Genomic DNA, 27,735 nt, shown 5'->3' on the forward strand with positions numbered 1-27,735 from the left:
TTATTTTAAAGACATTATGCAACATTTTGATAGGATTTTTGTTACAGTGGTAACCTACCCTAACATAAACCCACAATGCCTATAGTGTCTCCTATTACAGAGAAAGGGCCCTGATTAATGATTCACACCTTCTTTTCTTTTTTTTTACTTGCGCGGTTACTAATTCCTAATACAAATAATAGCTGACACTGCATAGCAGTAACTACGTACTAGATTCGGTTTTAATGGCTTGACACAAATCAGCTCATTTGATCCACATAATACTCCTTGGTGGTAGTTACTATAATTATCCCCACTTGACAGATAATGAAACTGAGGTACAGAGAAATTAAGCAACCTGCCCAAAGTCATACAACTCAGAAGTGGCAGAGCCAGGACACAAGCCCAAGCTGTACGGATGTGGCAGCCATGTCTTAGCCAGTGTGCTATAAATGGGGGAAAAGAGGTAAAAACTTGCATTCTGGAGTAGCTTGATTTCCTTCTTTCTCGTCCATAAGAAGGCCAGATAAATGGACCTATCAGAATAGTCAACACTACTTCGGCACGTCTGTCACACACATGTCCATTATGGACCTTAAAGAGAGCGCCCGCTAATTCAGGACAGGTATGGTCTGTTCTAGCTAAATCCCGCCTTTACAAAGGCACCCATTGCACGCGTGGGTGGACGGGTCCAAAAGTCAATGGAACTGTGGCCTCACTTTCATGAAAATGCAAATGTCTCGGAAAGCAGCTAATGAGTAAATCTGTACTTTTCCAGAGAAGCCCGGATTAACTGCATTGTGGGTGAAATGAGCTGAACATCAGAAGAGGATATCCAAAATCAACAGTCATGCACTGGTCGTAGCCAGGGGTGATGTGACCGAAGGCACACTGGGGGAAGAATTCCAAATGCGGTCGTGAACGTTTTCCTGATTCAAAGTCAACAAAGAAACAAGGCAAGTTTTGACATGGACAAGACATGTGAAATCATAAAAAAAAGCAGCAGCCTCACCAGCAGGCCACAAGTCTAGATTAAATGCATATTTCAGACGACTCATAAAACAACCCCCAAAATGGCTTTGTGCCCATGAGCCAAACAGAGGCCACTTCTCCACTTATGAAGCTGCCTATCCGTGCCACCAAGGTCCTGCCACACAGAGTTGCCCCTTTGTGCAACGACCAGAGAAATTACAAGGAGCGTAAGACCCCCTTGGTACCATCTGCTAGGATCAGAAATAACTATTTCACCTTCGACCTGAAAAGAAACCACAACCCTGCTTCCCAGCATTACCCCTGAAGGTAGAACTGACCAGCAGCCACAATGCTGAGTCAAAAGGCATTTAACCTGTTCTGTTCTGGGCCCGGTACTGTACTAGGAATGTTAACATTGATCGTCTCTTCTAACTGCAAAGAATTTAAAACCTGAGCCCCATCTGGCAACTAACACAGTAGACAGCTATGGAAATGGTCAAAATTCATCTAGGCCCTTAGGCTCGTCACCATGGGAAGGACAGAGGACCACAGGATGTCAGGTACTTGGACCGTGTAGGGAAGACGTAAAATCGGCTATGATGTTACCAGTGTGGGAGGGAGTCCTAAGCGCTGGAGACATGCACCAGTCGCTGATCACCTAGCTACACACTATGCCGTGTGCCCAGGCCTGTGCCGGGTATCTTGGCCGACAGAAACAGAGCTTGTGGCTAATGTCAGAGCTGCTACCGTGTTTCCCTGAAAATAAGACCTAACCGGAAAATAAGCCCTAGCATGATTTTTCAGGATGACATCCCCTGATGCGTCTTTTGGAGCAAAATTAATATAAGACCCGGTTATTTTGGGGGCAGACGGTAACAGCAGCTAACACTGGTCAAGCATATGCGATGCATCGGTCACTATACTAAGTGCCTCAGGCTGTTCTAACTCATACAAACCTTAAAACCACCCCATGAATAATCCAGCCAGAATTTCCAGACACGGGGAAAATATAGGTCTTATTACAGCAGAAAGTCAGAACTTTTATATGAAACTGTTCTTTTTTGAATGATTTCTGGGGATTCTTCATATACTTTAGGCCAGGAAACAATTTATCCCTTGATTGTTATTACATTGTTCAAAATAGCCTCAGAACCTGACGTGTGTTATGAAACTTAACCCGTAAATGGAATATGTTGAATGCATCATCTCACAATAACCACAAGGAAATTGCTGTCCTTGGTGCGACATTAAAATTCAGGAGTCCCATGGGCTTAATAATGGCACCTTTGAAAGAGGTACCTTTCCTGTTTAAAAAAAAAAAAAAAAATCCATGAAATGAGACTTGCTCCAAAGTAGCATTGGGGGAAAAAAAAAAAAGGAACGTCAAATTATAGCATTTTAATAGGACGTTTCAAGATTCAACATCAAACCCATTGTTATTATTAAGAAAATAATTCTAAACAGTGTGAAAATTAGTCTTCATACTTACCAAGTACAAAAGAGTTCCCATCTTTAAGGTCAGATTAAGGTAATAGTCTGGATTGAGCCATCCATCAGGTAAAATAAATGCTTCTGGACAGTGCCTAGACTAAACAGGGCCAAGAATTCCTAAGAAAAACAGCACTTAGAGCAGGGGAGGTCAGCACAAGGCCCGACCCAGCAGGGACGTGCCCTGTAGCTGCAGGTCTGACAGGCTACCCTGCAAATTCTCATCAGACGCTTAATCAATAGCACGCCTTAGGAGCCGAACTGCTACTATACAATCAATATTACTTTTATTTTAAGTAGCAGGAGGAACAATGAGATTATCTTGTTCCTTACAAGTCTGTCATGGAAAGGCTGGGACATGCTGTGTGTCATCTTCTCTCTTTTGCCTGGAAGGAACACTGGGGCTTGGAGACAGTCTGGCAGTGCAACCCAGAGGGGGGAAAGCTACGGGAGTAACACTTCCGCTCAGGAAAGCTGGGGCCTAAAAGTTCATTACCCACAATTCATGAAGAGAGGCATTCCAAGGCGTAAACCCATTAGCTCTATGCTCTCAAAATTGGTATTTCCAGCCTGACCTCCAGACTCTCCCTTCCCAACAGCCTAACTGACAGCCCCCTGGCCGCCAAACAGGCACCAGATGTAAGGACGTCCCGCGGAAAACACCTGATGTCACACCCACAATCGGCTCCTGCTTGGTCTTCTGGTCTCAGTGAACTGTCCCAACCGGCCGGTCGTCAAGCTGAAAGTGTGGAAGTTATCCTTGACTCCTCCTTTCTTTCGAAACTCCTTCAAACCCTGTGAGCTGTGCCTCTGAAATGGATCCTACATCCTTCCCCACCTGGGCCAAGCCATCAACATCGCTCTCCTGATGTTTCTCCCTCATTCTATTCTGGCCCAACAATATTCCCCACACGGCAGCCAGATTAGTCTCTGTACGTGGCAAATCAGATGCGGCCACCCCATCCTCTTAAAGCCCTCTCCATCTTAAAACCCTCCAATGGGTTCCCATCAAGCTTAGAATAAAACCTAAACCTCTCCCACAGCCTAAGGGCCCTAACGTGATCTTGGCTTTGGTCCTTCTGCCTTTTGTCTCTTTTTCCTTAAGTTCTGGCCGCTGCCCTCCTGCATGCAAAGCTTATCAGCACCTCAGGTCGGATTTCACATCAAAACCCACCTCAGACAGCTCTATCTACAATGGGCCCCCCCAGTCATTTTCATATCACACTGTTTGTTTATTACTATTAACATGGTCTTATTTATTCATCCTCTTAAATACTGGTTACTTGTTTACTGCCTTTCTTCCTCTAATGAAATGTTTTCTTCGTTGTTTACAAAACGTTAACCTCCATGCAAGGAGGGTCTCCGGTCTGTCAGTCACCACTGAATCCCCAGGGTCCAGCTCTGAGCATAGAAGTGGCCTCAGTTACTATCTGCTGAATGAACACATGGGGAGCACTTAGAAATTTGTTATTGATACCTGTCATGTTAAAAGTATCAGCAGTGTATTTTCTCTCAAAGTATTAACGGTCAGAGACAGAATTTAAGAACAGATAAACCTCTGAAGTGCCCTAGATGGGATCAAACACGTCTAACATTTTGCATTTGAAAACAGTGACATGTTCAAAAAGACAACAGGGAAAAGTGAATTCATTTTCAACTTTGCATATGCTCTGTACTCCAATTCTGAGCAGCCAATAATGGCAGTGGAAGCTCAGGTGGCACGCACACACACACACACACGTGTACACACACGTACACACATGCACATGTGCACACATGCACGCACATGTGTACACATGCACACGCACATGTGTGCACACATACATATGCACACATGTGCACATGCACACGTGCACACATGCACGTGCACACGTGCACACATGCACGTGCACATGTGTACACATGCACACACACTTGTATACACACACACACACGTGCACACATGCACGTGCTCAGCCATCTCACAGAGATGTGCACAGGCAGCCTGCTCTTCCAGTTCAGTGTCTCCTCCCCTCCATCAGTCAAGAGCTTCTGAAAGTCTCCCTTCTAGATAAAACCTTTTTGATCTTCCTGAAGAGGAAGGAGAAAACAATTACTATTTATCGAGTATCACTCACACACTGCAGACTGGACCGTGGTAACTGCTTAGAAGCTTTCGTACTAAAAAGTAAAGTATCTTTAACCCCATTTTTAGAAATGAGAAAACTGAATCAGGGCCCGTGAACTTGCCAGAGGTCAAGCAGGAAAGTGGCAGAGGCAGGACTGAAATCCACATCATTCAAACTCTAAAATCCCAATTCTTTCCAAGTCATTATTTTAGCAACAAAAAATAACAGACACACCAATATTATCTTACTTCTCCTGTTTCAATTTGGGGACTAATGCATACTGTCACAGATCGATCTGTATCTCGTGTCACTGATACTGGGTCCTTAGCCTATGAACTTCTTTATATGCAGTGTTTTCCTGCGTTACACACAGTAATCTTCCATCCCTGATTTGAATTCTACAGGCAAAATATTACAGTTTCCAAGGAGCGTCTCACCAAAGTTTCCCTTCCAACATTACTTTAACTTTACAAGTGACAAAAACTTGTCAATTTAGGTCAGTGAGATCATGGGGACAAATAATGTAGTTTAGCATAACACATAATCAAACATCCAGAAAGCTCATGACAGATCCCAGAGTCCAGAAAGCCAGATGGTCCCTCTGATAGGCCAATGTCTCTGGTCAGTCTGTGCTTCCTTATCTACGTGTGTGTGTGTGTGTGTGTGTATACACACATACGTGTGAGTATATATATGTATATATATATATTGGGGGACAGTGTGTTTCTCCAGGGCCCATCAGCTCCAAGTCAATCTAGGTGTGGAGGGCGCAGCTCAGCTCCAAGTCCAGTCGCCATTTTCAATCTTTAGTTGCAGGGGGCACAGCCCACCATCCCATGTGGGAATGGAACCAGCAACCTTGTTGTTAAGAGCTCGTGCTCTAACCAACTGAGCCATCTGGCCGCCCCTCCAGAAGCTCAGCGGCAGCTCGTTGTCTTCAATCTAGTTGTAGAGGGCGCAGCTCATTGGCCCATGTGGGAATCGAACCAGCAACTCTATCATTCAGAGCTCGCGTTCTAACCAACTGAGCCATCCAGCCAGCCCCCTTATTAATCTATAATTCTATTCTTTCTACTACCACTAAATAGCAAAATGAAAAACATTACATGAAAATACCACCCAAAGAAACACAATCCGTGGGGTGTTTTTTTTTTTTTTACGTAAATCATGAGTAAAACTAAATTTAAAATATCTAATTATTTCTTGTAACCTTTATTCATCATCAACAATATTTTCAATGATACTACATAACATCATGACATCTATAAAGGTTTATCACTGTAAGAAAAAATTACATACAAAATACAGGGTAGAGGGACAAAACAAATTGGTCTGGCATGTTCATATTAGCCCTTTTCTCTACTGGAAGATACGAGAAATTCTCTAAACATATCAGCTCAGATAAGTATCTTCTTCCAAGCCTTTCCTACGTAATCCAGACAACTCTTCCGTATATTAATTTTCTCTGTAGATCACTATTAAATAAATTCACAAGTCAATTTAAAATAGCATTGTATGAAAAAGAAAATAAATTGAAAATTTTGTTTAAAAGTAAGAACACATCAGGCCATTTGGTTTTTTGCTATTCAAGTCTCTATTTTTCTGGATAATAAAACGACGGCTTTCAAGGCATGTTACATCATGAGGTTTGATTAAATGAACACTTGAAATCTATAGTGCAAGAAACCATGACTTTTTAGTCTCTTTCAAGGACTTGGCTCTTAGTAAGGTCACAGACCACAAAAGGAGTCTTGCTTTTGTGAAAAGCTACTGCAAACAACAAAATATCACCAAATCAATACTCTTCTTTCCCTCCCTTCCTTTCTTTCCCTCTCTCTCTTTCTTATTTTCTGTTTTGCCTTTCAGATCATCGAGTGGCGAGTTGTACGGCATAAGGTTCACCCCAAAGTGACAAAAACCCACCCTCCTCCCCACCCCAGCACGCTCTCCGGGCATAAATATTTCATGGTATTACCATCATTCACTCAGTACTGATCAAGCCTCTATTTCTGTCTATTACATACTCTGGAGGACAGCGTTTTTTCATGTCTGCTGCTCAGTCACATAAAGCCCTTGCTTCTCAAAGGGTCTCCCAAGTTCAATAATTTATTAAACACTGAGCTGGGGTCAGTACGCACTCACAGAAATGCATAACCAAAGAATATGTGGCACTATTAACGGGTTCCTTTAAGAAAAAAAGGTGACTGCAGATAAAATGACAGCAGTTACTGATACGAGAGGCAGACTCAGAACAATGAAGCCATCCTATGCTAAAAGGCAGGGACTTAAAATAAACAGAAGTACCTGGTGACAGGTAGCAGCCATTAAGCAAACACGCGGTGAACAGGCTATGCACAGAAGTCTAAAATCAGAACTCAAGTCCCTTCCCTGATATGATGGCCAGATGGCTAGGCAGGTCTCCATTTCTCCTCTCTCTAAATACACTTGAAAATTTCACCATTTCAGTTCAATCCTTTCGAAGCTGGAGACCAATGACATTTTTAACTGAATGATATTCCTCCAATGGCTATATTATACTTATTCCTTCCTACTGCTCTCTGAGCAATAGGCTGAGAGGACACTGGAAAAGAATCAAATTATACCACATATGAAAACAAAGCAACAAAAATTGGAGTAGTACACTTTGACCAGCAAGTACCCGTCAGGACCCACAGGAGATACATAAGCAGACTAAGACATCATCTGACGTTCACAGGCTACAGAATCTGGCTAGGTGCTTAGAGTAAGATCCAAAACAGCACAGAATTCACTGCTAAATTGAGCAGGAGTCTTCAAGGGCCTCAGTAGTTCAGAGAAGGTACAAACAAGCCAATCTGAGTGACAGTGGTCAAGGAAGACGTTAAGGAACAAACTGTTTTCTGCATACTAAATTTTGTTGTCTTCACTTGATTTCCAAATAAACCTTCAGGAAAAGATACCCAAATTAATGATTAACACAACAAATTAACCTCCAGTTAAACATGGCGGATATAAAACAAGCACTTAGCTCTCTCCCAAAACCTAAATGAAATGCCTCTAAGGAAATTAAAACAAAACAAGCAAAAACCCAAACAAACAAAACAAAAAAACCCACCCATCTTCAAGGACAAAGAGAAGGAGAGAGACTATCACAGCAGATGAAAGCTGTCAACCCCACATTTTGGAAGATGAAAAGGGAGTGTTAAGTAATGTCAGAGAACAGGAAAAGTTGAAGCCTCCTGGCAGGGTAGGGGTCCAGGGAGAAAGTGGGGAGACCAATAAGCAGTGAGCTGATTCACACCACCCTCTACAGAAAGGCTCAGGAGTTACAGGAACCAGGTACCTCTGAAGGCAGGTGTATTTCCGAAGTGGAGCTGAAAACTGGGAGCCTGGTTAGAAGACTATAAACAGAGCTTTAAACCCCCATTCTTTCTCTCAGTCCCAGTAAGGAGGCAACCAGTACAGTCCTGACCAAGCAAAAGACAGTTAACTATCTGCAAAGCACTTGGCTCAGGGCGGTCTGGACCCTCGAGTACCCAGCCCAGCTGAGGGCGGAGAGGAGAGGTGCACACCAGCTATTAGGACCCTCTCTTTCTCTAGGGTTCCATAATTTCATGATGAAGTGCCTTGGGGGGGGTCGGTTTTCATCCCTTGTGCTGGGCACTCAGTGGTCCCTTTAGATTTCAAACTCGTGTCTTGGATCAAGGAAATTACGTCTTATTACTTCTTTGATAATTTCTTCTCTTCTGATAACTTTGGTTCACATTCTACAAATCCTCGAGTTAGATATTGGACAACTTGGACTTGTCCTCTAATTTGGAATCTTTCCTCTCTTATTTTCCATTGCTTTGTCTTTTTGTCCTAGCTTCTCAGTTCTACTTTATTTTCTAATCCTACTGAAATGTTTATTTTTGCTATCATATTTTTAATTTCCAAGAACTCTTCCTGTTCTCTAAATGTTCCCTTTCTAAAAAGCATTGTACAATGGAAAATTTCACTTTACAAAAGTAGAAAGATGTGTACAATAAGCCCTCATGTACTCATTACACAGCTTCAATAATTATCAACATTTTGCCAATCTTTTTTTTTTTTTAGTTACAGTTGACATATAATATTAGTTTCAGGTGTACAACATAGTGATCAGACAATTATAAAATTTATGAAATGATCACCCCAATAAGTCGGGTAACTATCTGACACCACACCTAGTTATCACAATATCATTGACTATATTCCTTATGCTGCACTGTTCATCCCTGTGACTATTTTGATAACTGGCAATTTGTACTTCTTAATCCCTTTCACCTTTTTGCTAATCTTAACTCATCTACCCTCCCATCCTACTCTTTTTTCTGAATTATTGCAAAGTAAACTTCAGACATCTTAATATTTACCTTGCAATGCTTTGGTATGTATCTCTAACATATAAGGACAACATTTTATAAAAAATATAATCACAATATATTATCACAAGTTACAAGAGTAACAATATGAATGCTCCCTTTCATTAACATCTTGTTCCTGTTTCATGTTCATAATCTCCCCTCATCACTCTAAGAATATTAATTATACTTTGTTTGTTTTGAAGTTGTTTCTTCTGCTTTCCACACTGCCCTATTTCTCTGGGTTCCTTTCCTTCTGTTTATTATTTTGTATTCTGTCATTCTTGTTGGAGGCATTCCTCATGTTGGATGATCCTTGCCTATCAGTTCACAATTTCAAGTGAGAATTCAAATTTCCAATGGGATTGGAAGCTGTATGTGCAGAAACGGAGTTTGTCAACAGGTGGGCCTCGTTGTGTGGTGATATGCTGGCAACCTGGCCTTTTCTTTAGATATCCCCAAATGTCAACCTATATATTTTTCTTTGGCTTGGTCACACCTCCTTCTCTGGTTACATTAGCTACACAACCTCTCTGAATAACAGAGATCACCAAGGGTCGGCCCTCAGTTGCTTCCAGCCTGAGGAAGTAAATATGGTATTTTTGGACCATACGGGTTTTAAATTTCAATTAGTAGACAGGTGTTTTTTTCAATAAAGAACTTTCAAGTAAAAACCCACGTTTTCAGCTTCTTCCGAAAAACCCATGTATCTGCAAACACATTCATACAATGAAGCTCAGTTACAGCTGGAACCTGGAGACAGTGTGTGTATTTCTTGTTTCACCACTGGCACCTCCAAATTCTGCTGTCGCTAAGCTGAGACAGAGTCGCAGCATTCATTAATCAGCTTACCCTTATTTGGACCATGCACGTAGGCAAAGTTTAAGATTCCTGGTAGAACAAGATGTGACTGCATAAAAGGAAAAGACATCTGCAAGATATACTTTGATTTACTTGGGAAAAAGGCTGAATAATCCAATGAAGCAGTAAGATAAGGCAAAATCCACCCCAGCACCGAACAACAACAGACAAGTGGAACCTTGTGTGGTTCATCTCTCAGAACACAAATAGCACTCCAAAACCTCAGCATAGTCAGCAAGAGCTCTTCTCCAGGGTCATACGCCAAAGACCCAGATTTCAGCTCTATACGTGGGTGGGAGGTGGGGGAGAAGAGAGAAAGGAACAGAGAAAGGAGAGAAAAAAACAAAGATGTACCCTTTGATCCCTATAGAGAAAGAAAATTCTCAAAAATGCTTTTCCTCCACCAACACCAAAGGGCAGGCAAATCATAACACTTTACAGGGGTAAAGATGGATCAAGTTCTGAATTCACAGACTTATAAAAGCCCTAAGGACTCTTTTATTAGATAATATACTTGATATCTACATATATAAGTATTTATGTACTTACATATATACGTATATGTACCAGGGATGCCAAAAAAACGTGTACAAGTGGACACTGGTTAACGTTGCTCAAGCAGTAGTTCGCCATCATCAGAAGTGTCTAGACACTCATGGTAATCACTTTGAGCACGTCTTGTAATTGCAGAAGTCAAACCTGACTTGTATTCATCTTTTGTTATCAGTATATATTGAGTATTACAATTTTAATACAGTTTACCTTTCTTAAAATGTGTGTACAGTTTTTGGCACCGTGTGTGTGCGCGCGCGCATGTGCGTGTGCGCGTGTGTGTATAAAATACAGAAATAGACAGACAGATAGATAGATAGGTGGATAGATGGATAGAGATATATTGATATTGATATCTATTGATATCTATATCAATATATCTCTATCTATATATACGACTGACATGGCCAAGTTTAGCAAACACATCAGGTAAATTCCTAGAAGTTTCCAAAGACAATTTCTAATAGATGTGTTCAAATGACTTTTTAAAACACAAAACGATCAGCCATTAAAAATATCCAGTGCATCAAGTGGTTTTTTTTTACTGGTCGGAAACAGAGATTTTACTCAGAGTTAAAAGTCCTCCCCATGACTCCCGGCTATATACCTATTAGCTAAAAACAACAATGCTACAAAACCTGCTTTTGGATTAACAGCCCTATCATTTATCCTTTAAATGTTTGTCTCCTTTGGTCACAATTTTATTGTAGTTAAACAGCAACTAGTGTGTGACCAAACCAAATGCTCTGAGTCCACAAAGGGCATAGTGTTCAGGTTTCCGGCCGACTGGACTTTTACTTGTGTGAACAAAAGACAAGATCCCGCCATTCTTCAAATGAAAAGGCAAGAAACAGCAAGGAAAAACATTGCACAGAAAACCTCTCTCTGGGTTCACTTTACAAATGCTAATGAGAACAAGTGAACCAAATAACTGCTCCTCTCTTTCAAAAGTTTCAAAACTCATGACGAATAAGCCTTTCTTTTAAAAGGCTTGTGTTCATTATAATAATTTGCAACCCACTATAGCGAATATCACACATGTTATCTAGTGTAGATGTATTAGAGGCAAGGAGGTCACAGGCAAACACGATGGCCTAGAACCAAGGAGTCAGGCAAAATATAAACAGCGGTATCACGCAAGGGAACAGAAAGGGCTGACTCCATTTGACACTGGAAACCTGAAATTTGAAAAAGCTCCCAACTCTTTACGAAACCAGGTGAAGTTGAATCTCTAAGGCCCTCTAATAATCTAAGAAGCTGTTTGCTGCCACTGGAAGGTGGTGAGGACGCCCTGACCCAACTCTCACAGACGACCATTGAGATTACGCGGACCCATCGTTTTCCTAAATGAGTGATTTTCTGTTCCAGCCTTTTTGCTCATCTACCTCTTAGGTATATTTCTACTAATATGTCTCTCACATCTTTAGTTCTTAAATAAATTAATGCATTATCTTTTTGGTAACTTGTTTTAATTTGTAGCAGGTGAAAGAAGGAAGAATGATAAATCTGTTTAAATTTTGACATGAATATTTAGGATGAGAGAAGGAAATCTAAGGACTTGGGATTTATCTTCCTCTTCTGCAGTGTGTAGAACCCATGTATTATCCAGGATTAGGTTCGGCTGCAAGTGACAGAAAATCCAGAATGACAGTGGCTTAACCACGTTGTCCGCAGACTCAAGCTCCTTCCAGCTCACCACTCTGCTACCGCCAGGGACTGGCCCTCACCCTGGGGACCCAAGCAGTGTTTACATCCCAGGCAGCAGGGTAAAAGGCATGGCCTAAGAAGAAAAGGGCAAAGGCGGCACATGAGCTTTGTCTGAAGGAAACACTCTCTTCCTTAGTCACACGGCCGCAGCTGGCTGCAGGGGAGGCTGGGAAATCTGTATTCTGGGTAGCTACTGCCCGGAAAAATCCAGGAAAGAGGGAGGCGAGAAGGGGCTGGGGAGTTAACGTGCAGTCTCTACCACAAGGAGACGGCCAAGTTTTAGAAAAGTAGAAATAGTTGATGGTTTCCGTCAAAAAAAAAAAAATCCTCTTCAAAATAAGAAACTTGCACATGCCTCAAACAGAAGAGCCAGTGACACACGCGGACTTGACCAGGAAGCCCTTGAACTACTATAATCCTTCCTCCCATCGGGATCATTCAGCCGAATATTTTCCCAGTCTCTCCCCCTGGGGAGGGAGTGTCCTGTTTGTGTGACTCCCACAGACCTGGAGGGACTCCCCTCTGGTCGGGTCAACTGTCCGAGTTCCTAGCCCCGCAGCCCAATCACCTCCGATCATTAAGAAAGAGAGGCCTTTCACATCCGAGGGGCAAATCTCACGTAAATGACATTTGGCTGATGCCCAACGGTGACAAGGATGAGAGCAGGATAAATAAAGAATAATGTAGAAGCCAGTTGGGGCAGCCTTTCATTATTGCCCTTTCAAGAGCTATTCATCTTGGTCATAGTCAGTCGGCTAAAAATAATTACTTCTCCTAACACATGTTGTACACACCAGCTAGCAATTGTAACAGGTCAGCCCTTTTACCTAGGAAAGACGGAGCTTCTGACGTGCCTACAGCCAGCTGGAACGGTGTTTGTACAGTTGCCCTCATACACGTTCCTCTTCGGTCTGAGCTAACACTGATAGCGAAAAGAAGAATCACAGTCTGCAATACTGTCATACCATGGGTACGTTGTAGAAGTTCCTGGAAGAATAGGTAAAGCCTATTGGCAATATTTTACAAGATGTGTTACTTCCTTTCGTTGATAATGAAGGTAAAGAACATTCTAAAATACTTAAGCATTATTTTCCCCCCAAAGTATTTTGCTGTCGAGGTATTTTAATGGAGTGCTATTAGTCTTAATTCACCATTAATTTCTAGACTCGCCCTTCAATTCAAGGTAGCTTTGAATCTGTACGTCAGTTTAGTTTACGGAAAAAGCTCTGGACCTAGGATTCTAAATTCCAGATGCAGCTCTGTCATGAAGCAGCTGTGTCATCCTGAAGATGCCACCAAGCTCTCTAGGCTTCACCGGGCCCCAGCTGTACTATGGGAACGTCTGGCTCAGAGAAGCCATATGGTTATTCACCGATTTAACAGTGCAAGTGGTACCACTTAATAATAGTAATAAAAATCATCTACCTAAACTTGTAAAAAGAACCTACCTGAAAGAGGATTCTAAGAGGATTCACGGCAGGGTTTAAGGCACGGACACTTCCACACCCAGTTCACTAACAATACACATAAGATATAAAAATTAAACGAAGACATCAATTGCACAAAGCAAGGTGCCGTGCCATGCAAATGAATAAACGACAGCAGGAGCAGCCTCTGGCTGGGGGTCCGCAGGTAGCAGCAGCAGGAACATGAAGAAAGTGGAATATCTTTGAAATGAAAACATAGCCGCCAGACCTCCTGCACTTGGAAAGACAACACGGAAATCCTAGCTTCACGTGACAGCAGAAAGCGTCAGATGTAGGGAGAAGGGGAGCTGCTTGTCCCACATTTCCCAGCTGTGCAAATGGTGAGAGGTAGCCCAATTTCAAAGAGACATCTACATTACGGCAGTGGGCACTGCGTCAAATGCTGCGAGCAGAAACCGCTCACCTCTCAAGGTGGCAGTCTTACCAAGGAAATGGGGCCACGCTGGAGGATTTACAATAATTAGGAAAGACACAAGTCCAAGTGTTACCAAATGATAAAAAGCAGGAATCACAGCCAAACTGCAGAACCTCCTAAGACCAGGAAAAATCCCAGCAAATATTTTGTGAGTTACAGGAAGTCAGTGCTACAAAGCATGCACACACAGGCAAAGCTTGGAAGAAAATTTTCAGTGACACCAACAACAAAAATTGTAACTTCCTGGGGGCGCAGCTAAAAATCTTGTAACATTTTCATACTTGATTCATCCTTATCAGGCATGACGAAAGAAATGCCCACATTGAAAACTTATCCCTGGATTATTTTTAAATTCCTCAATGAAGGATCCTTTCAGGGGAAAAAAAAAAAGTAACATCTGATTATGTGAATTTTATTTGCAAACTCTTTATACCTTGGGGGAAATGGGTTTACTTTTGTTGTAACTATAAACCTCATTTATCATATCACAGGAGACATTAAAATAATGGAAGGCAATCTGATATTGTCCCTTGCGAGCCTCATTCCTGTCCTGCAGATACACTGCTGCCACACAGCTGGGTTAGAGGGCAGTGTGAAAAGCACCGTGGAAACACGTATTTGCTCCATCATTAATGGCTGGGGTTGGGGGAACAGTCTTAAAACAAATTATTCTACACGGATTGAAAAGGGGTATGCACAAACAGACGCAAGAAAATTTGTTGTGATAATATTTGAACACAAACGACCCTCCTGAGTTAACATTCCTAATGACAAAATTGATTTATATTCAATCCCCTTTGAATCGGCTTTTCTACTTAACATGAAGATATGGACATACCACATTTTGTTCATCAGCTGGTGAACGCTGGTGCTGTTTCCACTTCCGGGTTATTATGAATAATGCTGCTATGGAATAAAAAGGGTATTTTAAAAAAAGTCTAACTCTGCCAAAGGCTATCTCTCTCCCATTCCTTGACCCACATAAACTTTCCCTCCTAGACAGTTACGTACGACTGAATCTTTCCAGAGATATTCCAACTTTACGCAAACATTTTCTACATATAGTAATAACACTAGTATTCTGCACCTTCCTTTTTTAATTGAAGTATCTTGAACATTGTTCCATATTGGTACACAGAGAACCGATTCTCTTCTTAATAGCACTAGAGGAGATCACTGACTACATCTTCCTTTATTTCTTTAATGTGTACCCTACTGATGGACATTTAGGTTGTTTCTTATGTGTTGCCCCCACAAATAATGCCACAATGAAATTCTTGCATATGTCTTTGTACACATGTGCTGGTATATAAAGTAGAATAAATTCATGTAAGTAGAATAGCTGGGTCAAAGGGAACTGGAATATAAATCAAATCTTGTTTCCAGGAAATTTTCATTCAAGAAGGTAAAGTATCAGAGACTCAAAACCTGAGCGTTGCTTGAATAAGATTTATAATCAGCAACGTCACTAGAAAACAAGCAGTCCACTGCATATAATGTTTTTGTTGTGACATAATTCACATAACATAAAATTCACCCATTTAGAATGCACAATTCAGTGGTTTTCAATATACTCAGCAAGCTTTGCAACAATCATCACAATCTAAGTTTAAAACTCTGTCATCACACCAAAAGAAACCTCCGTATCCATTAGCAGTCACTCTCAATCTCCACCTCACCCCACTCCCAGATGGAGGCAACCACTAATCAACTTTCTGTCTCTACAGATTTGCCTATTCTAGACATTTTATGTAAGTCGATTCATACAATATGTAGTCTTTTGCATTTGGCGTTCACTTAGCTTAACGCTGTCAAGGTTCATCGATGCTGTAGCATGTATCAGTACTTCATTGCTTTTTACTGTAATATATTATTCCAGCATATGACTACATGACATTTTGTTTATCCATTCATCAGTTGACGGCCATTTGGGGTTGTTTCTATTTTTGGGCTACTACGAATAATGCTATTAAGAGCATTTGTTTACAAGGTTTTGTGTGGAAATGTTTTCATTTTCTTGTGGCTACGTATCTAGGAGTGAGCAAATAAGTGAATGAATGAGTGAACCGACAGAAACCTGCATAAGAATTAAAAAAATAATAATGTGAGTGTCACCTGGGGAAAAGGGGGAAACAAAACATCAACACCAAATATTAACAAGAAGACTCTTAATATTTTGACGCCGGAGTACAAGTTAATATCTTTGAAGCCTTCCAAAATATGACATTTATTTGATAATAAAAATGAATATGAAAATTACATAAATATCCATACATAGTAGGTTTAAACGAATCCAGAACAGTCACCAGCCCAGTGAACAGCGTAGGAAACTTTCTATTCATTCTGACCTGCCTGACATGATTTCTTCTCAGTTCTCATCCTCTGAAATGTCTTATCTCCTCCCACGTCTGTGTGCAGTTCAATAAAGTAAACTTGCTCTGAACTTGTACTACATTGCATGTACCACGCTAGGTGGAAAGAGACAGTAATTAATAAAACCCTTAAGTTCCGGTTCTCAAGGAACTCACATTTTAGCGAATGTGATACTTTCTGATAATAGCCTATGGAGATTTTAAGGGTATAAAAGAAGGAACCACAAACTTTTTATTCTATAAAGGGCAGGATAGTAAATATCTTAGGCTTTGTGTGCCACCTATGGCCCCTACTAAATAACGGTCTCCTTTTTTTTTTTTTTTTACAATCTTTTAGAAATTTAAAATCCATTCTTAGCTCAAGGACCAACCCCTGGTATAAACAATACACCAAGAGAAAAATTACACGTTCAATCTTAACAATTAACATGCTGGATACAATCTAAAATTCATTGATATGAGTTATAGTAGCCTCAACTCAATTCTGGCTCTTCTTACCAAGTTTTCGCTTATTTCCATGACTGTTTATACCAATGTTATTTCTCTCACTTTTGCCTTGGTAATTGATTAACTGAACTCTTTTTCTGTTCTAAATTAGGTTTACCCTTCAATTCCCAGTTGATACTGCATTCTGCAAAGCTAGCTGAAATCTTGTTGAACACCAAACCCTAGATAACACACACACACACACACACACACACACACGCACTAGTGCACATGCACACAATCTTTTCCTGTACTAATCCCTCTGTATTAGTGAGAATGGTCTCGGCTACATTGTGAATAAACTCCCAAATCTCAGGGGCTTAATACAACCAAGGTCTTTCTCGCTCAAGTTCCCTGTCCAATGTGGGCGAATGGGGGGAGGGAGTGGGCTCTACTCCAGAGACATTCATGGACCAAGCCTAATGGAGACTCAACATCTGGAACACAGAGCCCCCAAGTTCACTGTGGCAGGGATTGGGAAAGCATGCACATGGCACACTAGCGCTTACAGGTCTTGACCAGGAAATGATACCCAGCACTTCCACTTCCATTTGATTGGTCAGAACTAATCACATGATCCCACCTATCTGCAAGGAAGCTGTGAACTGTAATCTCCCTAGCATGCTCAGAAAGAAGAGCAAAAACTAGGAGTTGAACAGAAAACGCTGAAGTAGACACCAGATGCCAGAAACACCTCACCCAGGCAGGGTGTCCCTCACCAATTACAGTTGTACCTTAGGCCTGAATGCTAAGGTCCAGTATGTAGACCCCTCAGGCATAAACAAATCCACACACACCATCCTTAGACTCTCCAGGCCAGTAAAGCCAGGTCATCACACCACATTCCTGACTTCAGTGCCGCAGAAATGAACATGGGTCACTTAGCCTGTCATCTCTGGGACTCTGTGCTCAGGCTTACCCCATAAGCAGTTCCAAGAGTAGTCAGAGTTCAGGCTTATGGAAAGCAGTACCACACAGCTTCATCAACAGCAAATATGCACTGAAACGCGTACCTGAGATCATGAGGACAAACCAGGTCATTCCATCAAAAAGACCCTGAGCACCTTCCTCCAGGACCCCGTGCCTCTCCCACATACTGTACACTCCCTTTGAGGACCTAGCACAGAAAATCTGCCTTACCTCCGTATACCCACAATGCCGTGCTCAGGACTTTGTACCGAGTAAGGTGCTCAACGAATACTTCTTTATTGGAATAATACAATGAAGGAAGGGACTCAATAAAATTAGAGAGGAGCTGAATCCTGTTGGTGCATTGCCCCTTTCATAGCAACATTCGAGGGCTAAAACGCTCGGACAGAAAGAGCTGCACATTCCCCAGAAGAATCACAGAATGTATGTGGAGTGAGGCGCCCAGTTGGACTTTGGCTCACAATGCCCCAAGGACACTGACAAATAGCCCAATAATAACCCATCTGAGTCTCAGAAGTCACTCCTTAGGGCTGCTCTACAAAAGCCAAAGGGAATTATTCATCAGCGAGTGTGAATAACACTAGATACCACCAGCGGATTGTGTTTGGCTTTGCTGAATTATTCAGTAGCATTTGCGAGAAATGTACAATCCAAAGGGTGTTAAACCAATCCACATTGTTCAGCAATGCTTGTTTTGCTTTAAAAAGATTAAAAAAAAAAAAAAAAAAACTACCTCCAAGCTACAGTTCTTATATTAAGACCGGTTATAAATCTGGCTAAACAAGTAGGTGAAGAGTAGAAAGCCAAGTAAGAAAGGCTAGCAGGGACCTTATTTAATATTCATCATGATAATGAAAGGCAGTAGACTGAACCAACGTTTGTTTACCTGTCCACGTCTTGCCTTGTTAGATGCTGTTTGGTCAAAGAGAGAAGGAGATCTACAGTGAGATTCGTATGTGGAGTGGAAGAAAACTCCTTTGAGTCCTGTCACAGAGCAGATGCAAATTTAATTACTGCACGTTAAGCTTTCCATCTTGTCTAGGTGTCCTTGGAAAGCAACTGTAAACAAGCAGCACTCAGCAATCAGGTGTCAGGGGCTCATTTGATCTGTGAGAAAATATGTCACAAATCCCTGGCAGGAAGTGAGTTGGGAAGGGGAACAAAGAGAGAGAAGTGACAGTGTTGGAGGCAGATCTTGGGGTGTGCCTGTTAGCGCTGGGGACTGCTCCCAGCCCCAGCTCCAACTTCCCAGAGAAAGTGCTCCCAACCTGACAAAGCTCTCTCATCTCACATTTGTTATACATTTTCCTGTGGTCTATGGAAAAATCACCACCACAACTGGGGAGTCAACTGGAGAGATACTAAGCGCCGTTAAATTATTCGAGACTAAAGCAAACCTAGCATGAGCTGATTTTTTTTTAAGACAATTTGGAGAAATCTGGAAATTAATGCAGAATCTAAATTAGGTGAAAGAGAATGTATCAGCCCGCAGTCTCAAAGAAAACCCTCGGCCTCGCTGCACTCCCGTCTTTTTAGTGTGCCCCTAAGTGGATAAGAAGAATGTTCCATTCCATGACCTCCAGGTCTGAACCGAAGCTGTCAAGTGTCCCGCTGTTTCTATGATAATGGGCGCTGCATTTGTAAGCAACTGAAAAGAAGTGATCCCTGAGTGTACACAATTTGTAATTCTGCAAAGAGCCTGTAGTCTTCCTGAAGGGGCCCACATCCAGAGCACACCGATCACTTCAAGACAACTGCAGAAAATGGATTTTTGTACTCACAGCCAAACCATACTTCCAGAAGCACTCTCTGCTGAATTATTTTGGGGGAATTTTAAATTCTATTGACTGAAGTCAAACTCTCCCCACCGCTATAACGATATAACAACTGCCGAATGGAGGGGGGGAAATCAGAAAGCAACCAAGCTCTATGAAACTTGGAGCAAATTAACCAATCTCTCTAAGCTTCATTCCCTCATCTCTAAAATCAGGAGAAAAATGGCAACCATGTAGGGTTCCTGTGAGGTTTACAGAAGAGAATACATGTTAGTTACAGCCAGGATTATTAGATTAAAGAACAGGGAAATTAATATTAATAGCACAATCATTATTTCCCTAGTAACACAGGTATTCCCATAATTATAAATTATATTAAATTTGTTCCTAAAATTCCCTGCAAACATGTTACAATTATTTTATTACCTAACCTATGTAGATGAGCCAGTTCTTTCCCCCCACTTTACTACTTTTACTAATGAGAAAGAGGCCTCAAACACTTATCTAAGGTTCCAAAGGATTGATCTATTCCCTAACTATCAGCCTGGGGGCAAGGAGGAACAGAAGTAGAGAGTAAAAGACAAAAAAGGCAACTGGAATCGTCAGAGTGCAGGTCCCATTAATTTTTTAATCTCCTTGTGCCTACTCTTCCTTATATCCATCTTGGGTCCTTCTAAGAATATGGCAGAGGAGAAAGGACAGAACCAAAAGGAGACACCTAGCGGTCGAGTAAGTTTCCATTCGAACTACAGTTAAACAGCAAATAATGTTAACTTTAGCAACTTTCTAATCCAAGAAAACCTTTTTTAGCATGTGACTGGACATCAAAAGCAAGAAAGAGAGAAACATAAGTATAAAATAAATATAATACTTTCCGTATTAAACAAAGCCGCCTTTTAACCCCTATTTCAGACTAAAAGTCACCGCTTCTATAGATTGTAAAGGGCCCAGTCCTGGGAAGAAGAGAGGCTTCTGGACTTACACACACCTGGGTTCAGGTTCTAGCTCTTCCACCTACTCACTGACACAGCAATACTTTCTAACCGTTTCCAGATCATGAAGCACGGAGAAAAGGAGGAAATCTGTGAGGCACATTGGAATAAACAGAAGAGGCTGCTGGAGCTGGGAGGGAAGGGCCCCGAGCTGCCCCAGTCCCCATCTGCTGGCTCCAAGAGCTAAGGGGACCGATGTCTCCACAAGCTACATAACCCATTCAAGAAACACCAGCGCCATGTGCTCCTGCAACCATCTACTTCATCTACATCAGTTTGTAAAACGGGGCAATACCTACTTCTCAGTTTGTTATAAGGATTAAGTCAGGTAACTTATATTCATAAAAAGTCTGGCACACATTAGGTATTCAATAAATGTACGTTTTTTTTCTTTGCTACTTCTTTTAGTATCAATGTACAGGGATCCCATTATATCAACAAGCTAACCTCCAAAGGTACGTAATTTATAAGTAATGACAATAATCCTGTGTTTCCCCAAAAATAAGACCTAGCCGGACAATCAGCGTTAATGCGTCAGTTGAAGCAAAAATTAATATAAGACCCAGTCTTATTTTATTATAAGACCGGATATAATATAATATAATATAATATAATATAATATAATATAATATAATATAATACTGGGTCTTATTTTACTATAAGACCAGGTCTTATATAATATATAATATAATATAATGTAATATAAGACCGAGTCTTATATTAATTTTTGTTCCAAAAGACGCATTAGAGCTGATTGTCTGGCCAGGTCTTATTTTCAGGGAAACACAGTCATAGCTAGTGTTTCAGTGGGTACATATTATAGACCAGACAAGTGCTAGGTTGTTACCTTACGGAGCCCTTACAACCACCTTAGAAGACAGGTACAGTGAGACCACCTGTTGCCCACTATTGTCAGCGTCTGTTCTGACAATTTTTCTTGTCATCAAAATCTTGATTTTGACCTGGGCAACAAAGTACCCACCCAAAAAGCTTGCTTTCCCAGACTTCCTTGCAACTGGGATGGCCATGTGACAGTTCTAGGTGATACAACAGAAATGCAAATCTACTATTGTTTTCCTAATAAAAAACAAGCTCCACTTCCTGCCTGGACCTCCAACCAGTGCCTGAGGGTCTATCCAGAACCTTTAAATGACACCTCACACTGAATGATGGAAGCAGGCTCTGCTTCATGGTATTCACACCCTCGTGTAATTCTTCCTCTTGAGTGTAGGCGGGGCCTATTTACTCTTCTAACGAATAGAATACTACAGAAGTCATGGGATATTACTTCCAAGATTAGGTCACAAAAAGACTGTAACTTCTTGTCTCTTCTGTCTTTCTCTCTCCCTCTCTCTCTCTCACACACACACACACACAGACACTCACTCACATACACACACACACTTGGGGAAGTTAACTGCCCTATATGGAGAAACGCATGTGGCAAGGCAGGGATATCTCCTCCAGCCAGCAGCCAGCAGCCAGCGAGCATCTGCAGCCACAAGTGTGAGCGTGGAAAAAGATCCCTCCACCCGAAGTCATATCTAAAAATAAGTGTTGCCTCGGCCAACATCGTGAGTGCAGCCTTAGGACAGACCCTGAGCCACAGGTACCCCGCTAAGCTGTATCTGGATTTCTGACCCACAGAGACTGTAAGAGAATAAATATTTGTTGTTGCAGGTAGTTAAGTTTTGTGTTAATTTGTCACACAGCAATGACAGTCCATTTGCCATCTTTCAATGACATTGTACGCTGAGAATGGCAGAACAGGATGCTGTAAAGATCTGGGCTCCTTGTGACCTTGTTGGACAGCTTTGCCACTACCTAGCTCATGATTTGGGTGAGAAAAATAAACTTTCATTTCAATCAACAATTAAAATCAATTCTAAGTGATTCAGTAAATACCATTATTATTATTATTATTATTATTATTATTATTACTATTCCCAGGTAACATCTGATGGGTTTATGTAATACAAACATAAAAAGAAAAGGATGGTCCTCAGATTTCACTTCAATCGAATAAACAAACAGAAAAAGAATTCAACAGAAGTTACTGGTAAACACAACATTCCATAACAAGGATAGACTACAAAAGCACACAGGATGACCCTATTGTTTAAAAAATACACACACACATCTACTCACACCAAGGGGAAAAGTCTTACATTTTAACACATGAAGGGTCAGCAAGATTTTTTCTGTAAAGAGCCAGACAGTAAGTACTTCAGGCTTTGGAGGCCATCAGTTTGTCACTACTCAACTCTGCCATTTTATCATGAAAGCAGGCATATACAGGACGTAAATGAGTGACCATGTTTGCGTTCCAGTAAGATTTTATTTATGGAAACTAAATTTTAAATTTCATATTATTTTCGTATCTCAGAAAATATTACACTCCTTTGGATTTTTTTCCCTACCATTTAAAAGTATAAATAGCATTCTTAGCTCAAAGGCCCTACAGAAACAGATGGCAGGCCAGATTTGGTCTATATGCTATAACTGACTAACCGTGTTATAGGCCAAAATAGTCAGTGATTTTGTTTGTCTGGGAGGTAGGATTAAGGATGACCTTTTCTTTCTTCTTTAGACCTTTCAGCACTGTCTGAATATATGATCATGTATTTTATAATTAGAATACACAGTGAAACTCTGTTGATTTGAGCTGGGCAGGGAAAGAAGGGAAAAGTTTCTTGAGAGACAGTGGGACTTCAGAAAGCACTGAAAAAGTACAGACCTGGTCCCTACCAGATCGGCAATGAGAACTGTCAGCTAAGCCAGAGAGAACGTTCTCAGTGGCCCTAAACCAATTCTCCAAAGTGGACAGAGACCATGTATATAAATGACAACCAGCAATAGGAGATGGAGAACTGAAACAGACTGGGAGAATCTGCTGTGAAATGTGCATGTTTTCTCACAAGAAAATGAGACGATAGCACACTGAGTAGAAACACAAGAAAAACCTGAAAACATTACATAAAGCACTTCAATTCTACATTAGAAGTTTCATATCTTCAGAAAGTATTCTATTCACTCAGTAGACACATAACATGGAAATCTAGTGTATTATAAAATTATTTGCAATTTTTTTCAAAATATATGCAAAATTCTTCAGGATTATAAAACAGATGTAACTGATGACATCCAGTCACTACATCCAGTTCTTTAAAAAAATGTAACTTCTACACCTACCCAGGTAAGTAACTACACATGTAATATTCGGCTTTGTAAGCACAGTGTCATAAAGCCAGTCCAGCTGTCACCATTCCTGTAGAAAAACAGTAAGATGGGAAAATACAAGTTCTGGAGCTTCTTGTTAACATTTACAGTGGATCCTAGGGTCACAGAGGACACTGCTAAATATTCATGTCAGAACACAAGGCAGGCACATCTTTCTAATTGTGAAAAGGAGGTATCTAAAGAATGGAAGAAAGTCGACATAATTACCTTCATTACTTCAAAACAAGTGACTTCTGATTTGCCTTTTCTGGTCCTTATATTCTTATTCCCTGTGTACACTTATGATGGTTCCCTGAAAATCAAACTTTATATTTGTCCCTCTTTTTTTAAAACAAATAAAGGTATTTTAACCATGCATAAGCATTTTTAAAGACAATATACCTGTTAAGAAGCATTAAGAAATACACATGAACAAGTGCTGTCATCTCACACACTTTAAAACGGTTAATGTTGTGTTATGTGAACTATACTTTTTTTTTTTTTAAATGAAGGCAAAAGAAATACAATCATACTAATAGAAAAAAGTAAGGAAGCGGGAAGAGGGAAAAGACAGATTTGGGAAGGGAAGGTTAAGTTAGATAGTCGCCTGGAAATAAAAGCACACATATGCATCTGTGGCACTTGGATTTTATCGTACAGGCACCAGGAATACAATTAACTGAGACCTATAATGAATTAAGATCAGAGTCTAATATAAGAAACCATTTTATTAGCTAAGTAAAAGATGGATTGGCAAAAAGGGCAGAGGGAATGCTGAGGAGAAGGGAAGAATAGCGGCAAGAAAACCAGTGAGGAGGCTATTCCAATTTTGCTAAAAGGAGGCATTCTGAGGTCATCTAAACTAAAGCAGAGGCAGTAGGAAGAAGGAGAGTCAGATTTTAGAGCTGCTGACAGACTGAAAGGTAGATGGCGAGAGAAAGAAGAGTGACCCCAAGATTTGCAGAAAGGAATCAATGTTGACTTGATAAGGGTAGAAATTATGAACTGATGGTGGAGGATTTCAAAGGCACTAAGCTGGGAGTTGGACTTGGATTGTCCCCGGACAGAAGAGTATAGAACAGTACAATGGACTTTTCTCAGTATAACGTAGACCACAGGGTGGCCAGTTAGCCCGGTTGGTTAGAGCGCGGTGCTCTTTAACAACAAGGTTGCTGGTTCGATCCCCACAGGGGCCACTATGAGCTGCGCCCTCCACAACTAGATTGAAACAACTATGTGACTTGGAGCTGATGAGTCCTGGAAAAGCACACTTAAATAATAAATAAAAGTTAAAAAAAAGAAGAAGAATATTTAAAAAACGACAACAGCATAGACCACAGATTCAGAAACCAGAGAGCCCGTGTTCAAACCGAGCCCTACCAGCTATTAGCTGGAGATCTCTGAGCACATTATTTAACTCCTGCAGCCCCAGTTTCTCCATCAGTAAAACGGAGAAAATAATAAGACCAATTCTGTAGGCATAACGTGTGTATTAAATGAGATGAAGTGCTTAGAAAAGTGCTCTGCACATATGAAGTACCATACCGTTGCTTGCTGTCTCTACTATGGCATCTTCACAGTGATATTACAGGTTATGTCCATTTTCTAGGATAGGAAACTGAGGCTCATGGAAACCATTTCTTACACAGTTAGTAAGAAGCAGAAACTTTTATCTGCATGGCTTCTAATGTTTTTGAAATTCATATTGAGCAAATACACAAAACACTTTAATAATGCATATCTACTCTCGTGTGATATCGGCCATCCAACCTGAGTTGCAGATGTAACCACAGAACCAGCTCAGAATGGTCCTATCCCATTTAACAGGGCACTGAGTTGCTTTTCAGAGACAACAGACTAAAACCGCATGTCATGCAGCCAAAGCCTGTACAGATGAGAGAATTTTGACCTCCTGCTTCACCCGGAACCAAAATCTACACACACACACACATACACACACACACACACACACACACGCACGCACGCACGCACAAAACCAAGTGACCGGGACATAACCGGAACTTGAACACAGAAGCAAAGGGTCCACCGTCCACTGTCCAGCAAGACCCGGTGCTGACGTCCCTTTCCATAAATGGCCAAGCTCCAAGGTCCTCCAATTAAAACCTGCTCACCAGTGCTTCCGCATATCTGTTCCCCCTAAACTCTTAAAAACCCTTAATTAACCTAGGCCAGCAAGCAAGATGGATTGGAGGCACTATTAGGTCTCCCATCTTTTCAGCTGGCACCTTAAATAAACTTTTCCTTACTCCAAATTCTGACGTTTTGAGTTTCGGCCTTTTGAAGCATTGGGTACACCTGCTTAGGTTCAGTAACACAGACATTTAGGATTTGCAATCAGATGAATGCTATTCTATTCTAGGGGAAGAAAACTGTCATTTTTGGAAACATTAGAGTCCCTACATCATCACAGCATATCTATCCCTCTCAAATTTTGTACGGAGGGTTCATAACGTGCAGAATAGAATAGACAGTGATAGGAATACAAATTACTTCTTTTAAAAAATAAGAAACTGAATCTCTCATTCGGAGGGAACCTAAATAGACCAGAAACCCAGAATCTGAAGTTGTGGTACTATCCAGCATTTTTACCACTTGTAAATTATGTTAAGTGCAAAACGTCATGTCTTAAGGAGAAAGAAAAGGTCTGGCAGGGAACTGCAACGTTGGACTTGACCTGGTAATACCAGTAAACCAAGAAATGCTTTTTCAGTATGTTTTCCATTCTGTACACTTTTTTATTTTTATTTTTTTATTTTTTTATTATAGTTGACATACAATATTGTAGTAGTTTCAGGTATACTGTATCCTTTTTTAAAAAAATGGTTTGTCATGAGTTGGTTCAAATGAAGAAGTTCAACAAATTTCCAATAATACCTTCAATTTGTCAAATCTGTGTGTTTATATAATGTGGTATAAGTACTATTTTTGTTTTGTTGTGGTTAGTATTGCTGTGGTGTGTTTTTTTCTACCTTCTTTCCAGTCAGTTTCTATTAATATATAGCTCTTTAGTTCTGGCTAAACTACTGACTCTTAAAAGTTACCTTTTAAGAGTTAAAATCCTAGAGCAAAGCCTTATCTAATATTCTTCACAACTCAAGAGTCTGGCCATGGTAGACAGGAGACAAACTCAAAGCTTTTCCTAAAACCCCGAGAAGGGTCACCTATAACTTTTTTAATGTTACCTCCATATGATTCATATTTCAAGATGACTGGTTAAGCCAAACAATTACTGTCTTAAAAAAAAAAAAAATTACACCAAACATCTCAAAATAACAACTTTTTTCCAAGAGTTCTCAGACTCTGTCCTCAAACCCACGTAAGTAAATACATTTAACTGAGGGGGGGAAAATCTCCCTGTGTTGAGGAGTGGGTAGTTCTCTAATTTTCCACGCTGGCATCTCCTCAGAGACTATGAACTGTACAGGTAGCCCTGTATTTAGTTCACCTTTAGAGAGAAGTCAGCCAAGCCATGCGAGAGATCTCGGCTCTAAATTAATGTAGGTAAATAAGACACAGACTGAAGGAGTAGTGCGTTCTCGGGTTTGAAGTCTTAGTTCTCTGCCAACAGACTGCTAGACGGCATGTGATTTAAGTCCCTTCTGTCCTCAGATCTCTCCTGTGAAGCCAGACTCCTATTTTTCTTTCCTCATCCATCCCTTCTTCCACAGTTACGACGTTCCTTCTTCCTCTCAACCCAGCACATTTCAACAGGAGGCGAAAATGTCAACCCTTTCCACGGGTGAACAGAAATCTGCTGGCCTTCTGGGGGTGGTGGGAGGTAGTTTTTTTAATATCTGCTGTTGTCATGATAGGTGACAACGTAACCTGCCTCAGGCACCTCTCTCTCCATCCACACCAGACGGGTCACTTTCCTTTTATCAGAAAGAAGAGCAGGTTATCGCTTTTTAGTGCACCACTGCTAATAAAAGACGATAAGAAGCCTCTGCCCTCAAGGTGCCTTAACCTGTACCTGGCCTAAAGCAGGTCCTTCGGAGTTCCTACACTGAGGC

The 27,735-nt window shown here is 41.0% G+C and overlaps 1 protein-coding gene across 4 annotated transcripts in view; it reads right to left on the reverse strand.

The window, feature by feature from the left end:
- The window catches only part of FTO (FTO alpha-ketoglutarate dependent dioxygenase), a 338,798-nt gene that overhangs the window by 280,995 nt on the left and 30,068 nt on the right, over window positions 1–27,735 (reverse strand). Inside the window, exon 2 of one of the 4 annotated variants that reach the window (XM_074314874.1) lies at window positions 12,856–13,015. The exons of the other annotated variants lie outside the window; for them this stretch is intronic. The gene's annotated coding sequence lies outside the window, so the exon portion shown is untranslated. The remainder of the gene's footprint in view (window positions 1–12,855; window positions 13,016–27,735) is intronic. 4 annotated transcript variants of the gene reach the window in all.

Source organism: Rhinolophus sinicus, linkage group LG11, assembly GCF_036562045.2.
Source record: "Rhinolophus sinicus isolate RSC01 linkage group LG11, ASM3656204v1, whole genome shotgun sequence".
In the NCBI taxonomy this organism is placed as follows: domain Eukaryota; kingdom Metazoa; phylum Chordata; class Mammalia; order Chiroptera; family Rhinolophidae; genus Rhinolophus; species Rhinolophus sinicus.